The sequence below is a fragment of the Propithecus coquereli genome, unplaced genomic scaffold, assembly GCF_000956105.1.
Source record: "Propithecus coquereli isolate 6110/MARCELLA unplaced genomic scaffold, Pcoq_1.0 Scaffold101, whole genome shotgun sequence".
In the NCBI taxonomy this organism is placed as follows: Eukaryota; Metazoa; Chordata; class Mammalia; order Primates; family Indriidae; genus Propithecus; species Propithecus coquereli.
Genome location: NW_012133970.1, coordinates 6,436,920 through 6,451,047, shown reverse-complemented (window position 1 = coordinate 6,451,047; position 14,128 = coordinate 6,436,920). Strand labels below are relative to the sequence as shown.

Below are 14,128 nucleotides of genomic sequence, written 5' to 3'. Positions count from 1 at the left end.
CAGTAATTGACAGATTCAGTACACAGAAAATCTGTAAGTACATGGTTGAACTAAAGAGCATCATCAATCAAATGGATATAATTTACATTTATTCATCCAACAACAGCAGCACACACATTCTCCTCAAGTTCACAGGGAACATTCACCAAGTAAGATCACATTCTGGGCCATAAAATACACATTAAAAATTTTAAATAGTAGAAATCATATAAAGTATGATCTTAGACTACAACTCAATTAAACTAGAAATCAATAACAGAATGATAGCTAGAAAATCTCAAAATATAAGGATATTAACAAACTTCTAAATGGGCCAAAGAAGAAGTCTCAAGAAAAATTAAAAACTTTTCAAACTAAATGAAAATGAAAGTACAACTAATAAAAACTTGTGAGATGGAGCTAAAGGAATGCTTAGATGGAAATTTATATCAAAGGGTGTCGGGCAGATAGGAGGGGAGAGGAGAGGATGGGCATATACACACCTAAGGGGTGCAGTGCGCACCATGTGGGGGATGGACATGCTTGAAGTTCTGACTTGGGTGGGGCAAAGGCAATATACGTAACCTAAACATTTGTACCCCCATAATATGCTGAAATTAAAAAAAAATTAGACTTGTCTCCAGAAATCTGGGCCATCTATTTACTGTCCTGTTACTCCACCCATTGGCTTACCCTTTGCACACAGGCCTGGAGATGCCCCCAGCTGTAAGCCAGGCCCTGGGGCTGAGAAATAAGGAAGGGGAAAGAGAGCTCATACATACTGAGCTGTTGCCATGTGTCAGGCATTTTCCATCCATTATCTCATTTACTTTCCATGACAACCGTATAGGTAGGTGCTCTTACAATCCTCATTTCAGAGATGAGGAAACAGGTTCCAACAGCTGGACTCACTTACCCAAGGTCACACAACTACCGACCCAGGCACAGAGTAGGCTCCACGACCCCAGTGTGATAAGCTGACCTCTCCAGCAGAGAAAGCCCTTCTAAGGAGTGAGAGGAAACACTGAGCAAAAACGCTACCCTGAGAGCTACTGTGAACTTCAGATGTGTTAATAAAGGCAAAGAGACCAAAAAAAAAAAAAAAAGGAAGAAGAAAGATGTAAAATTAATTATCTAAGCTTCTCACCTTAGCAAAATGAAGAGCTTAGAAAAAGAAGTGCTGGACTGTCAAATGTTTTTTCTGCATCTATTGAGAGAATCATATGGTCTTTGTTCTTGCTTCTATTTATGACGTGAATTCCATTTATAGATTTGCATATGTTGAACCAGCCTTGCATCCCTGGAATAAAGCCCACCTGTTCATGGTGAACTATTTTTTTGATATGCTGTTGAATTCTGTTTGCTAAAATTCTGTTTGCTAAAATTCTGTTGAGGATTTTTGCATCTATATTCATGAGGGATATTGGTCTGTAGTTTTCTTTTTTTGTTGTGTCTTTTCCTGGCTTTGGTATCAAGGTGATACTGGCTTCGTAGAACGAGTTGGGGAGGATACCATCTTTCTCAATGTTGTGGAATAATTTCTATAGTATAGGTATGAGTTCTTCTTTGTATGTTTGGTAAAACTCTAAAGTGTAGCCATCTGGTCTGGGACTTTTAGATTTTGGGAGGTTTTTAATTGCTGCTCCAATTTCTGTGCTTGAGATTGGTCTATTGAGGAATTCGATTTGTTCCTGGGTGAACTTAGGGAGGTTGTATGTTTCCAGGAACTTGTCCATTTTCTCCTCATTATGTAGTTTTTGGGCATATAGCTTTTTATAGTAATCAGAGATAATGTTTTCTAATTCCATGGTGTCTGTTGTGACCTCTCCTTTTTCATTTCTAATTGAGTTTATTAGAGTCCTTTCCATTCACGTTCTTGTCAGTCTAGCAAGAGGGCTGTCAATTTTGTTTATCTTTTCGAAAAACCAGCTTTTGGTTTTGTTGATCTTCCATGTAGTTCTTTTGTCTCAATTTCATTTAGTTCTGGTTTTATCTTAGTTATTTCTTTTCTTTTACTAGGTTTGGAATTGATTTGCTCTTCCTTTTTCAATTCCTTGTGACTGTTTCTTACTTTGTCAATTTCTGAGCTTTCTGTCTTTTGGATGTGAGCATTTAATGCTATTAGTTTTCCTCTCAGAAATGCTTTTGCTTTATCCCACAGGTTTTGATAACTTGTGTCTCTGTTATCATTTAGTTCGAAGAATCCTTTGATTTCCCTCTGTATTTCCTCCTTGACCCAATAGTTATTCGACAATAGATTGTTTAATTTCCATGACTTTGTGAGGTGTCGAGTATTTCTGTTGGAATTGAACTCTATTTTTATACCACTATGATCAGAGAAGATACACTGTACAATTTCTATTTTTTTTGAATTTGTTAAGGTCTGATTTGTGGCCTAGTAGGTGATCAATTTTGGAGAAAGTTCCATAAGCTGATGAGAAGAATGTATATTCGTCTTTATTTGGGTGGAATGTTCTGTAGATGGAGGAAGCGGGCTCTGTTTTAAATTAAAAGAGACTTAAGGGACCTAATGCAACGTGTGGGGCTTCACTGAATCCTAGTTTGAGTAAACCAGCTGTCAGAGACATTTTGTGAGAAAGTAAGGACTTGTGAATATACACTGGTTTTAGATTAAAATGAATTATTGTTCATTTTTGTAGATATGATGAATAGCACTAAGGCTATAAAGGGTAACGTTTTTTGTTAAGAAATGCATTTTGCAACATCTAGAGGTTAAAGATCATAATGTTTACAATTGACTTTAAAATGCCTCAGAAAAATGTAGATGAAGCAAATATGGCCAAGTATTAATTAAGTCTAGATGTTGGTCACTTGAGTGTTCAGTGTTCTATTCTCCCTACTATTTAAAAATGTTTTCTTGCTACATTAATAGATGTACATATTTTCAGAGTACATGTGATACTTTCATAAATTCACATAATTTGTGAAGATCAAATCAGTGTAATTGAAATATCCATCATGTTAGAATTTGTTTTTTCTTTATGTTAGAAATATTTGAATTATTCTCTTCTAGCTATTTTGAAATATACAATAGATTATTGTAAACTAGACTCACCCTAGTTATCTATCAAACACTAGGTCTTATATTTTCTATCAAACTGTATATTTGTACCCATTAATCAACCTCTCTGCTCAACAGCCACTCTGATTTTGTGTTTCCTTTGGCCAAGTTACAAAGCAGAGTTTCCAGGGCTGGGGATGGTGGCCCTTCCTCCCTCCTTTGTCTCTGGTTGTCCTCAGAGATATTTCTCCCTTCAGGCACTCCTGATGCTTCCAGTGGGTAGAGACAGAGACCAGACTCCTGGCAGGGAACCCAAGATAGTAGGGAAGCTAGTCATTCACCTCGATCTCAACTTTTTCCAGTGTAGAAACCATGAGTCTGTGGAGGGGAAATTTCCACACACTTCATGCCAGGAAGATTGGGAGGAAGGGTGTTTCAGATATGGAAGTCCAATTCTCTTACCATCTGCTCAGAGTGTTTTCACTTCTCTGTAGTCCCAGGAACTGTCTCCTCTTCATATATGAGTTCTGGGATACTGCGGGTGATAATCTCAGCTCTGTATATTTGTTTTTGGTTTTCTGTGGGGGTGGCAAGTAAAGGAGTAAAGCCAGCTTGCTGCCATTTTAGAACTGGAATTCCCATATTCTCTCTACTTTTTGTATGTTCAAAAATATTTGAAATAAAAGTAAAATAATTAAGTCTAAAAAATAGCATAAGTGTGATAGAAATCTGGCTGTGGGTCACTGACACAAAAAATATGGTGTCAATTTTTCTTTTAGCCCCTTTGGTTTGGTTTTTCATAAGAATTCACATATAGAAAGGGACTCCAGACCCATTTCTTCAGATAGCTCTGGCCTATGATAAAGTCCCTCAGCCAGAGCTTAGCAGGAACCCCACAAACTGCTTCTCCACCTGCACCAGCACCAGCCACCAAGAAACCAAGTACTGCCTATCTTTCTGGGAACCAAGCAATGAACTCTGAGGGCAGAAAATTTTGTCTGTGTTATTTACTGCTATTCCCATTCCCTAGAACAGTGTTGTGTAGTAAGCACTCAATCAATACTTCGTGAGTAAATGAAGGAAAAGAGAGAGGCCCACCTCCTACACAGAAACACACAGATACACACAGACACACACACACAGACATACAGCCAGCACTCCAGGGAACATAGCATTTTAAGTTCATTAGGTTAAGAAAGAAGAAGTTTATCCCAGGTGGACTGGACCCAGGGAAGTCCCTTTCAACCAAGTAACCCTGAAATCCAACTGATTTAAGGGACTAAAGTCAAAATAGTTTTCAATGTATTATTTTTTATCTAGGAGACTAGTGTCATAACCCATTTCTCCACAGCTAATAGCTGGCAACATCACCCCAGAACTTTCCTTCGCAAATCTAGAGACACTTCTACCTCAGCTTGTTGATTTTTCGAGTACCCAGGAAGGGATGAAGATGGACAATAGAGCCATTTTGGCATCCGGAAGCATTCAAAATGCTAGACTGGCCAGGAGTTGAGAGATTTGAGGCCTAATCTCAACTATGTCTTCCAATTTTCTGTTGGACTCCCTAGCTAGGTACTCAACCACTCTGAGTCTTTCCTCAGAAGTTGAAGAGGAAAATAATATCAACATTTGGCCCTCCCTACCTCACAAGAGAGTCACAAAAACAAAAGCCAATAAGTATTTGTGGTATATGCCCTAAAAATATTTTATTATTATGATTACAAAATGATTTGCTCAAGGTTTCCCAGTGGGAGTTGAAAGCTTCCCTTCTCTCCCCCCAAGTCATCAGGGTTACTTTAATAAAACAAAGATAGGATCACATCACTTCCTTTTCCAAAAATATTTAGTAGCAGGCCATTGCCTTTATAACTGGCAATAACAGGGTGTTCTCGATCTTCCATGAGGTAAAATTTCAAAGCATACAAATTATCCTCCCCACTCTACCACACTCAAAATCCTTTCCTTGCTTGTTCACTGAGATCTTTTTTTTTAAAAAAAAATGGATTTAATAGAAAATATCACATTATGAACAAGTTCATTCATTGATCCATTAGCTTAAAACAGATTGAATGCACAATTATGTATAAAAGCTAAAGACAGAACACTGGTACCAAACACAATACTTAAAAAGAGGCCTGAGCCAGGCTCTGAAATATCTTTCCCGGAATCAGAGGCAGCAGTAGCTTCAAACAGGCACCAAAACAGGGAGGAGGCAGCAGCATTCACTCCACAAAGGCTTAAGAGTAAAAGGAAGGCCAAGCAATAGCCCACCTCGGGAGCCAGGGGTGAAGGAGAAATGGGCAAAAGGATTGTATTTCCTGATGTTCTGAGAGCATCAGGCCACACCACATGAACCCAAGAGGGCTAGAAGGGCAGGGTGTTTTAAGTGGGGAAACAGTACGAGAAGCATTTGGTATGTTGTCTTGGCACTCAACTCTTAGGGAAGCAGGAGAGCAGGACACTCATGTGTTGCATCTAAACTCACCTCACTCTGGCTGAACACAACACTGAAGTTGTGGCAGTGTCTACTGCCCCAGTGGGCCTCCTACTTACTAATGAGTATGTTAGGGAGCCACAGTGAGACCTCTGACACAAACACAGGGCTCTTATGGGAAAAGGGCTTCTGCCTTCCTCCTTTTGGTGCCGGAGAGTCCCTGAGGGAGAGAAGTTTGAAGTGCCTGGGCCCCTCGAGACTCTGAGTTTATCAGCAAAAGCCCTCCTTAGCCCCACCCACCCAAATCCTTCCCCAGGGAATCCTCCTAGTTCATGGAAGGGCCAGCTGTGAAAGCAGCTGAGGAAGGAAAGGATAGTTGTTACTGACCATGGCACTTATTTTAGATACTGAGACAGTTTGTGCCTTAATCTGGAACAATGATTCTCAGATAGGGGCAGGCCTGCATAAGAGGGGCTGCCAAGACTCTCCAAAGAGGTTGTGTTTAATATACACAAACCCCTAATTCCCTCCCACTTGAGAATCAGTGCATGTAAGGATAGGAATTTCTGATGGGAGTGTGTTGTACATATGAACAGTGGCTGATGCAGAACAAAAAGTTAAAAACTTCTAACCTAGGTTTGGCAGACACAAAAATGATGGAGTACATTTTTCAGAGGTTTTTTTTTTCCTGATTAAGTTATAAATAATCATTCTCCTTGTAGCTAAACTTCATGACCAGGCTTCTAGCCTGAAAGCCAAGAATAATAGGTGCATCTACTTATCTTACGTAATCATACTGTATTAAAGAAATAAAATTCTGTTCTCCTAAAGACAATTTCCAGAAAGACCTGCCTGTCCCTATGAGGTACTTGATACCAGGTCCCAGCACAAGATAATCACTATATTGTTTCTTAGAAGACTGGCTTTTTTCAATTTCTTTCTTTTTGATACTGTACAAGGGGTCCATCAACTTGTTATGAACAAGCATTAAACCTCTGAAATACTTGACGGTCTTCACTTTCAGCTCCAAGGTGGCATCCTCGTCACACACGAACACAGTGCGGGGATGCTGCTGGAAGGCAGATGTGGTCCACATGTGGTTCACTCCCTCCTCGATGGCCTTGTACAGAGCAAACGCCTTGTGAGTACCTGTGATGAGGATCGTCACCTCTCTTGCACCCATGACAGTGCCCATACCCACCATCAGGGCCATGGTGGGCACTTTGGCGAGCTCTCCGTCAAAGAACCTAGCATTGGCTAGGATGATGTCCATGGCCAGTGTCTTCACATGGGTCCTGGACACCAGACTGGAGCCCAGCTCATTGAAGCCTATGTGTCTATCAGGGCCAATCCCTCCAACAAATAGGTCAATCCTGCCTGCAGCCTTGATCTTCTCTTCAAAGGCATCACATTCAGCCTGTAGGTCAGCTGAATTCCCATCCAGAATGTGGGTGTTTTCTGGGTGGATGTCAATGTGCTTGAAGAAGTTGTTCCACATGAAGGAGTAGTAACTCTCTGGGTGTTCTCGAGGAAGGCCCACATACTCGTCCATGTTGAAGGTTTCCACATATTTAAAGGACAGGTCCCCATTATTATAGTATTTAATCAGCTTCTTATAGCAGCCAAGGTGGGGTGCTCCCAGTGGGGAGCCCAAGGGTGAAGTACTTCTCTGGTCCTGGGTCAAATTGAATGATGTGGTTCCTGATGTATTTGGTTGCTCATTCTCTGGCCTGAGAATACTGGTCCAGGACGATGAGCTTCATCTTTCCTGTGGCAGGCGGGGTTGGAGCCTGGCTGTGTGGGATTTGTGTAGGAAGGAGGCTTGGGGCCGCTGGGTCAATCCTACTGAGATCTTAAATACTGTTTTTTCCACAAGTTTTGGCTTTTCCTTTAACAGTGAAAGAGCCATCTTAGAATACCTCAGATAGAGGTCCTCTGTCTGGCTTTCACCCTGAGGAAAGAATGAATTATTATCCTTTCTTCAGGATAGGCAAAAGGAGGACAGAAAGAACATATGAGTAAATATTTCCTGAGAGTGTGGGAGTGTTAGTACCCAGGCTGGGGTCAGCTTTGCCTCATCAACAATTAGTAACCAATAAATGAACTCTGATACTTGTTTAACAAGGTTCAGGAAGTGACTGACAGTTCTTGAGGGGTAGAGGGGAAACCAAGTAGGCAGAGAAACATGAAATGAGGAGCCTAGGGGATGCCATTACCATCTCCATAGAACTAACACAGGTACCACCATACTCAGCCAGACTTTTCCAACATAGCAAGTGCTTTCATATAGTAAAGGAATAAGAATACAGACAGGGAGAGGGGCAGGAGACCTAGGTTTTAGTCTTGGCCCTGTCCCTAATCTACTGTGTATCCTTGAGCAAGTCCTTTATCTAGGCTTCATTTTCCCTATTGTACAATGAGCAGAGTAAACGCGGCCTAACTCACTTTTAGCAGTACCATCAATACTGTCCCTGAAGTTGAAAATGCCACTAGTTTTCTACTTCTCCTTCTTTCTCACCCTCCGCATTACCAAATCTTATTCTACATGATATCTATGTCTTCAAAACATTCCTTTCTTTTACCCCTACTGCTAATGTCCTAATTGAGACCTTCATCACCTCTAAATTAAACTATTATTATTACAAAATGCTTCTAACAGTTCCCCCTGTCTCACGTCCGAGCCCCAACCCCCATCCCACCCCCATTAAGCAGGAATACTTTTACAAAATGGGATCATGTTACTTCCTTTTTCAAAAAACTTCAATAGCTTCTTAGATGGAAAATATAAACCACCTAAATTGACAATCAAGGCCCTGTATAATCGTGCCAAAATTGTAATAAAAGTAAGAATTACCATATATTGATCTTTTAGTATGAATCAAACACTGCTCCAAGTCCTTTATACATATTAAATCATTTAATCATTTTTTAAATGTAGAAAATGGGTGATACAGGCCCACAATTCCTTAATGAAAACCCCAGAAACCCAATATGTTTTAGAATTTAAAATTTTTCAGATTTTTGGAAGGTGAAAAATGCCAAATATTATGAAGCACCCCCATGAAGATCTAGAGCAGTACATCATAACCAAACATATTAATATTTCTGTAGCAACATGTATAAATACATTAAATGGAATACAGACTCTAAAGAGCATCATGCCACTTCAGATATTGACATCAAATTCTTTCTGGGTTTTCAGATCTTTCTGGATTCTTGGAACTGTGGATCAGATATTGTGGAGTGTTCCCCATTTTAAAAATGAAGTTACTGAGGCACAGAAAGGCTGAGACAATTGCTCAAAGTCTCATCTCACAGGTCACAGAGCCAGGGCTGAAGTTAGGCAGTCTGGCTCCAGAGCTGGTACTATTATTCAATTTTTCCAGAGGCTCTCTTCCCCCATTCCCTCTGTTGATCTCCACTCCCAAATCAGGACCCCTATCCCTGTTTTCCTTGGTGCTTCGCTTTTCACTCTCCTCTCCTATGCTTGTTCAAATTCTTCTACTCCTTCAAATGTACATTTCCAATTCTTGTCCCCTCAGTCAATGTTAACTAACCCATGGACACCCCTATAGTACCATACTTCTTTCTCTCTTCTAGCTCTCCTGCTATTGTGTGGGGCTTGTGTATGTCTTTCCTCACCCTCCATTATACTTTAAGGCTCTTGTGAAGGTAGTAACCATTTGTACTTATCTAGTCTGGCCCCAAGTAAGTGCCCAGGGAAAAAATTTGGAATGAATGGATTTGGGTATCTTCTGCATAGAAGCAAGAGTTGACTCTGTGAATGGGAACCCCTAGCCCAAGCATTTCCAGAGAGGAGAGAAAGAGATATAAGTAAGGAGAGAGGAGGTGATATATGGAAAGATGTGGCAGAATTAGCATGAAAAAGGAGCAAGGCTACATATTCCAAGAGACAAAATGGAAAGAGAAGAATAGGAGTCAAGGACCATCCAAAAACAAAACAAAACAAAACAAAACACCTGAGAATATACAACAGGCTTAGGGGAGAAGGGTAGCTCAGGCAGCCTGGAACTTCTTGGAGGAGGGAAAAGTGGAGTGACCTTTGGGTAGACCGGGGTGGGGAGGGGACTCTTTGAGCCCCAAACAAAGAGTCCTCTTGAAGGCTGAGGCAGAGCCTGAGCAACTTCACATTTCCTAGCCCTTTAACCGACAGCATTTCAAAATAACACAGCAGTGCCATCCAAAGGATTAGCCTGGAACTGCAGGCCGCTGGCTTAACCACAGAGCCAGAAGCTTCCAACACTGCAAGTTAGAATGTCAGGGTATTAAGCTCCCATAGCAGGCCTCAGGCTAAACTTTGGAAAGCCAATTCACCTTTCCTGCCAGATGGGCTTTCAAGAACAACTGTTCCTCCATACAGACCTTTGACTACAATCATCACCTCCGAAATGCCCTCCTTGGTTCTCTGGCCCCTCAGCCTTTGTTCAAACTACACAGGCTCCTCAACCTGACATGCTCTCCTTCCCCTATCATTTCTATCCAAATCCTGCCTGTCCTGCCCTTTGCTGTTTCTGAGTGACAAAGGCACTAGTCTGGGGGAAACTTAGATTCTACTCTATGCTTGGTGATTTATTATAATAGCTGTATGATTGTGATAGTCACTTTCTTTCTGAGGATGTAAAATGTTAAGCTTCCCACCCAGAGATGGCCTGAAGATTCCACAAGGTGTCACATGTGAGAGTACTTTATAAATGATACAATGCCATATAAGTATAGGATACATGAGTGCTGATTACCTCAATAAAGTCTCCCTGAACTACCTTAAGCCAGACAAATCTGACTACTTCAGAAGTCCTTTTGGCACAATGTCTACACCATTTATTTGGCCATTACTATACCTTGTTTTGAGTTTTAGTGGGATAAAAATGAGTTTGGGATCTAGATATATATGGGTTCAAATCTCTCCTCTGCCACTTCATGGCTGAGTAACTTTGGAAAGTTCATTTCACCTCTAATCCATAGTCTTATCATCAGTAAAATAGTGCTAATAACCATACAAACTTCACAAAAATGTGACAAGGGAATGGATAATTGCAAAGACAGTCAAAGAAGATTATCTCACTTCCTCCAAACACACTTTGGGCCCCCAAAATAATCCACTTCAGTTATCTCTTTAGCATGAGAAAACCAAGGTAGTAGTAAATAGTAAAGACATAGAGTCAATCTGCACAGACCTCCATTGACACAAAGGGCATTTGACAAACTCTCAGTGCTTTGGCTCAGTGAATCCTAAGAATGTTCCAAGGAGGGATGAATTCAGATGGGGTAGTGGGATTAAGAAGGTAGACTCCAGCCCTGACCCTATTGATCAAGAAGCCTACACAGCACCATTTCAGCCAGGCCAGTCAACATTCCTAGATCTGAAAAGAGGGTTAGATTTAACACCATCTAAGAGCCCAGGATGTCCCTACAAAGAGAACACTGTGGTGTGCTGAAAAGGTCAATAGCCTAGCAGCTTAGAGTCCCTGACTCCCACTGAGACATTGCGCATATCCTTCTCTCTAAGCCTATTTTCCACGTGTACAATGGGGAGAAGGAGAATGCTCAGTATGTAAGGCTCTTTCAGATTAGATATTCTCTCCCTTATCCCAGACCTCTCCATACATTCCACACTCCTAGTTTGGCTTCTAGGCCCATTTATTCCCTTTCTTCAGCTTAGCTTTTGGCTTCTTGATCCCTTGGCCCAGCTGCCAACTGAAGCACAAAGCCACTTCCATGGACCTGGCCATCCCTCCCTTTTCTGCAGTACTTTAGGCCTATTTCCACCTACATTTTTTAAAAATGCTCTCCTTATAACATGATATACAGGAATACTGGAAAGAAAGTAGTAAATACACGGTACAGATAAGGAAACAAAGGTCCAGAAAAAATAAAACCATTTTCTCAAGGACATATAGATGGGAAGTTATAGAGCCAGGACAAAACTCTTACTCTGGTGTTTTCAGGGTTTTTTTGTTGTTGTTCTTCATTTTGGTTTTTTCAGTCCCAGAGAAAGACCCCCCAAGAAAACTGAGTTCTATGGAGAGGGAGAGCACAACCCAAGGAAGTAAGATCACTTGACACCCCTGCCCTTTACTTTCTGGTTTCATATATCTCTAGGCTTATAATAGAGCATAAATAATCTTCAAATCCTGGAAAGTCAAAGCTCAAAACCTTTAGAGAGTCCTTATTCTATATAGTCCCTACTTTACAGATAAAGAAACTAAGAGTCACCCTCCAGAATGGGCCTCCCTCATTGCCTTGCTTAAGGACATATAGAAAATTCTGACCCACATTAGACACATTATAATCAAACTGTTGAAAATCAAAACAAAGAGAAAATCTTGAAAGCAGCAAAAGAGAAGCAACTCATCACAAAAAACGATCCTCAATAAGATTATTGGTCAATTTCTCAAGCAGAAACCTTGGAGGCCAGAAGGCAATGCAATGATATTTAAAGTTCTGGTAAATTTGAACTGATAACAACCATAAGATGTTTTTCATAAGCCTCAGGTAACCACAAAGAAAAAAACCTATAATAGATACACTAAAAAAAATAAATAACATAGAATCAAAACATACTACTAGAGAAAAGTCACTTAACCACAAAGACAGACGGTAAGGGAGGAGGAAAGGATCTACAAAACAACCACAAAACAAGTAACAAAATGGCAGTAGAAAACCCTTCCCTATCAAAATATCAATAACATTCTTTACACAAACAGGAAAAAAAAATTCTAAAATATATATGGAACCACAACAGACCCCTAAATGATCAAAGCATTCCTGAGCATAAATAACAAAGCTGGAGGCATCACACCACCTGAATTGAAAATATACAAAACTATAGTAAGTAAACAACATGGTACTGGCATAAAAACTGACACACAAGATTGGGGGGGAAATGGCAATTACTGGTGGCCTCCTGGCTCACTGCTCCCAGAGAAGGAGGTGAAGAACTTGGATGGAGACACACGAATGGATCGACCCCCTACCCCAGAACAGCATTGTGAATTTTCAGAGAAACAGCAAGGGACACGAAGCACAGGAAAAAAGGTAAAAGGGAAATACGTTTGCAAAGATTGGAAAATGAGAGACATACAATACAGAATATAGTGTGGGAGGGCTGTGCCCACCCAACCAGCTGTCGCTGTGCAATAGGACCCACAGGAGGTCGCCCAAATCCCCCACAGACCTCCACACCCACTCAGACACTAACATACCTGAAGTCGGTACAAAGTTGTGGTGTGGAAGGGCAGGCTCTGTGGAGAAGAGACAATAGCAGGAAACATTCTGAACTCTCCAGTACTTTGTGCTGGGACTGCACTGGGTGGGGGAGGGACTGATCTAAGTGGTTGCTTCCCACTACCACAACCGTGTGCTGGAGTTTGGAGACAGGCACCTTGCCCTGGAGGTTGGAGGGACCAGCTCACAGGAGGTGAACAGCGAATAGTGGGCTTTGCCCTTGGAAACCACTAGCAATTCAGCCAGCTCAGTGGGGGACAGAGAGCCATGCCCTCTGCATGGCAGGCGTGAATCTGTGGGACTTTGGTGCTGAAGAAATAGTTGGCCTGTTGATTTGGCCATTGACAAGGCGTTGGCCATCCACTAAGTGCATAACCCTAGGTCTTGGCGGCAGCCATCTTTGGGGTCCCCAGACTGGAGACGCTGCTCTGTGGCGGTGGTTTTGGGTACCACCCAACCCCAGCCTGGGTACTCTTGTGCCAGGCATGGCAGACTCCACCTTTACAGGCAGGGAGGAGTAAGTAAAGCCACATTCTTTGCATGACAGACGTGAATCTGTGGGACTTTGGTGCCAAAGAAATAGTTGGAGATATGTTGATTTGACCCACTGGCACAGCTCTGGCCATCTACTAAGTGCATAAGCCCAGGACTCATTCTATGGGTAAGGTTGCTGCCATCCTTGGGGTTTGTGGAGAGGGAAGGAAAAACCTGGCCAGAGACCTCAGCAATTGCACCAGTTGACCCCTCCCATCAGGAGCATCCCTCCAAGTGTGGTGAAAGAGCCCTGAAATACATATTAGTGTCTCCCCTAGTGGCAGGTTAAGCAACCATAGAAGCACACACACCCAGGCTTTCACCCTCCAGCTGTGATCTATCTTGCTCCTACCCCCACATTCTGAGGGGGAACAGGGTCCAAGAAACTCCTAGTAGTGACAAGGCCACTCCCAAAGATCAGGGCATTCATATACCCGACCCAGTGGACCAGAGCCTGCCACAGAGACATCAGATTACCTCGCTAACTGGCTCCTCCATGCAAACTACAGTCAATGACAGAGAGGGTAATCACGTAATTAAACATAGTGCTTTCTCTCTCAAGCTATTAGGGAACGGTGGAGCCATACCCACAAGTACAATCCACCAGCTTGGAGCTTAAGCTGGGGGACCAAACTCAATAGTCTCCATTGCCAAGAGGTAAATACAACTGGTCAGAGGTAACCCAACTTGCTAAAACACCCCTAAGGCAAAACAGGACCAGCACTCCTCTCCCCAGCACTGTCAAGGAATGACCCTTGGAGACTTGGAGATAGGGTGATAAACCAGCCCTAGCAACCCTAGTTCTTCACCAAGAAGCCTGATGAGAAAGAATCAGCAAAAGAACACAGGAAACATGAAAGATCAGAGTGAAAAGTCACCCTCGAACAAAATCATTAGTTCCTCAGCAACAGATA

At 41.8% G+C, this 14,128-nt stretch overlaps 1 pseudogene; it reads right to left on the bottom strand.

The window, feature by feature from the left end:
- Positions 1–6,213: 6,213 nt before the first annotated feature.
- On the bottom strand, positions 6,214–7,198 carry LOC105809236 (annotated as a pseudogene).
- Positions 7,199–14,128: the final 6,930 nt, after the last annotated feature.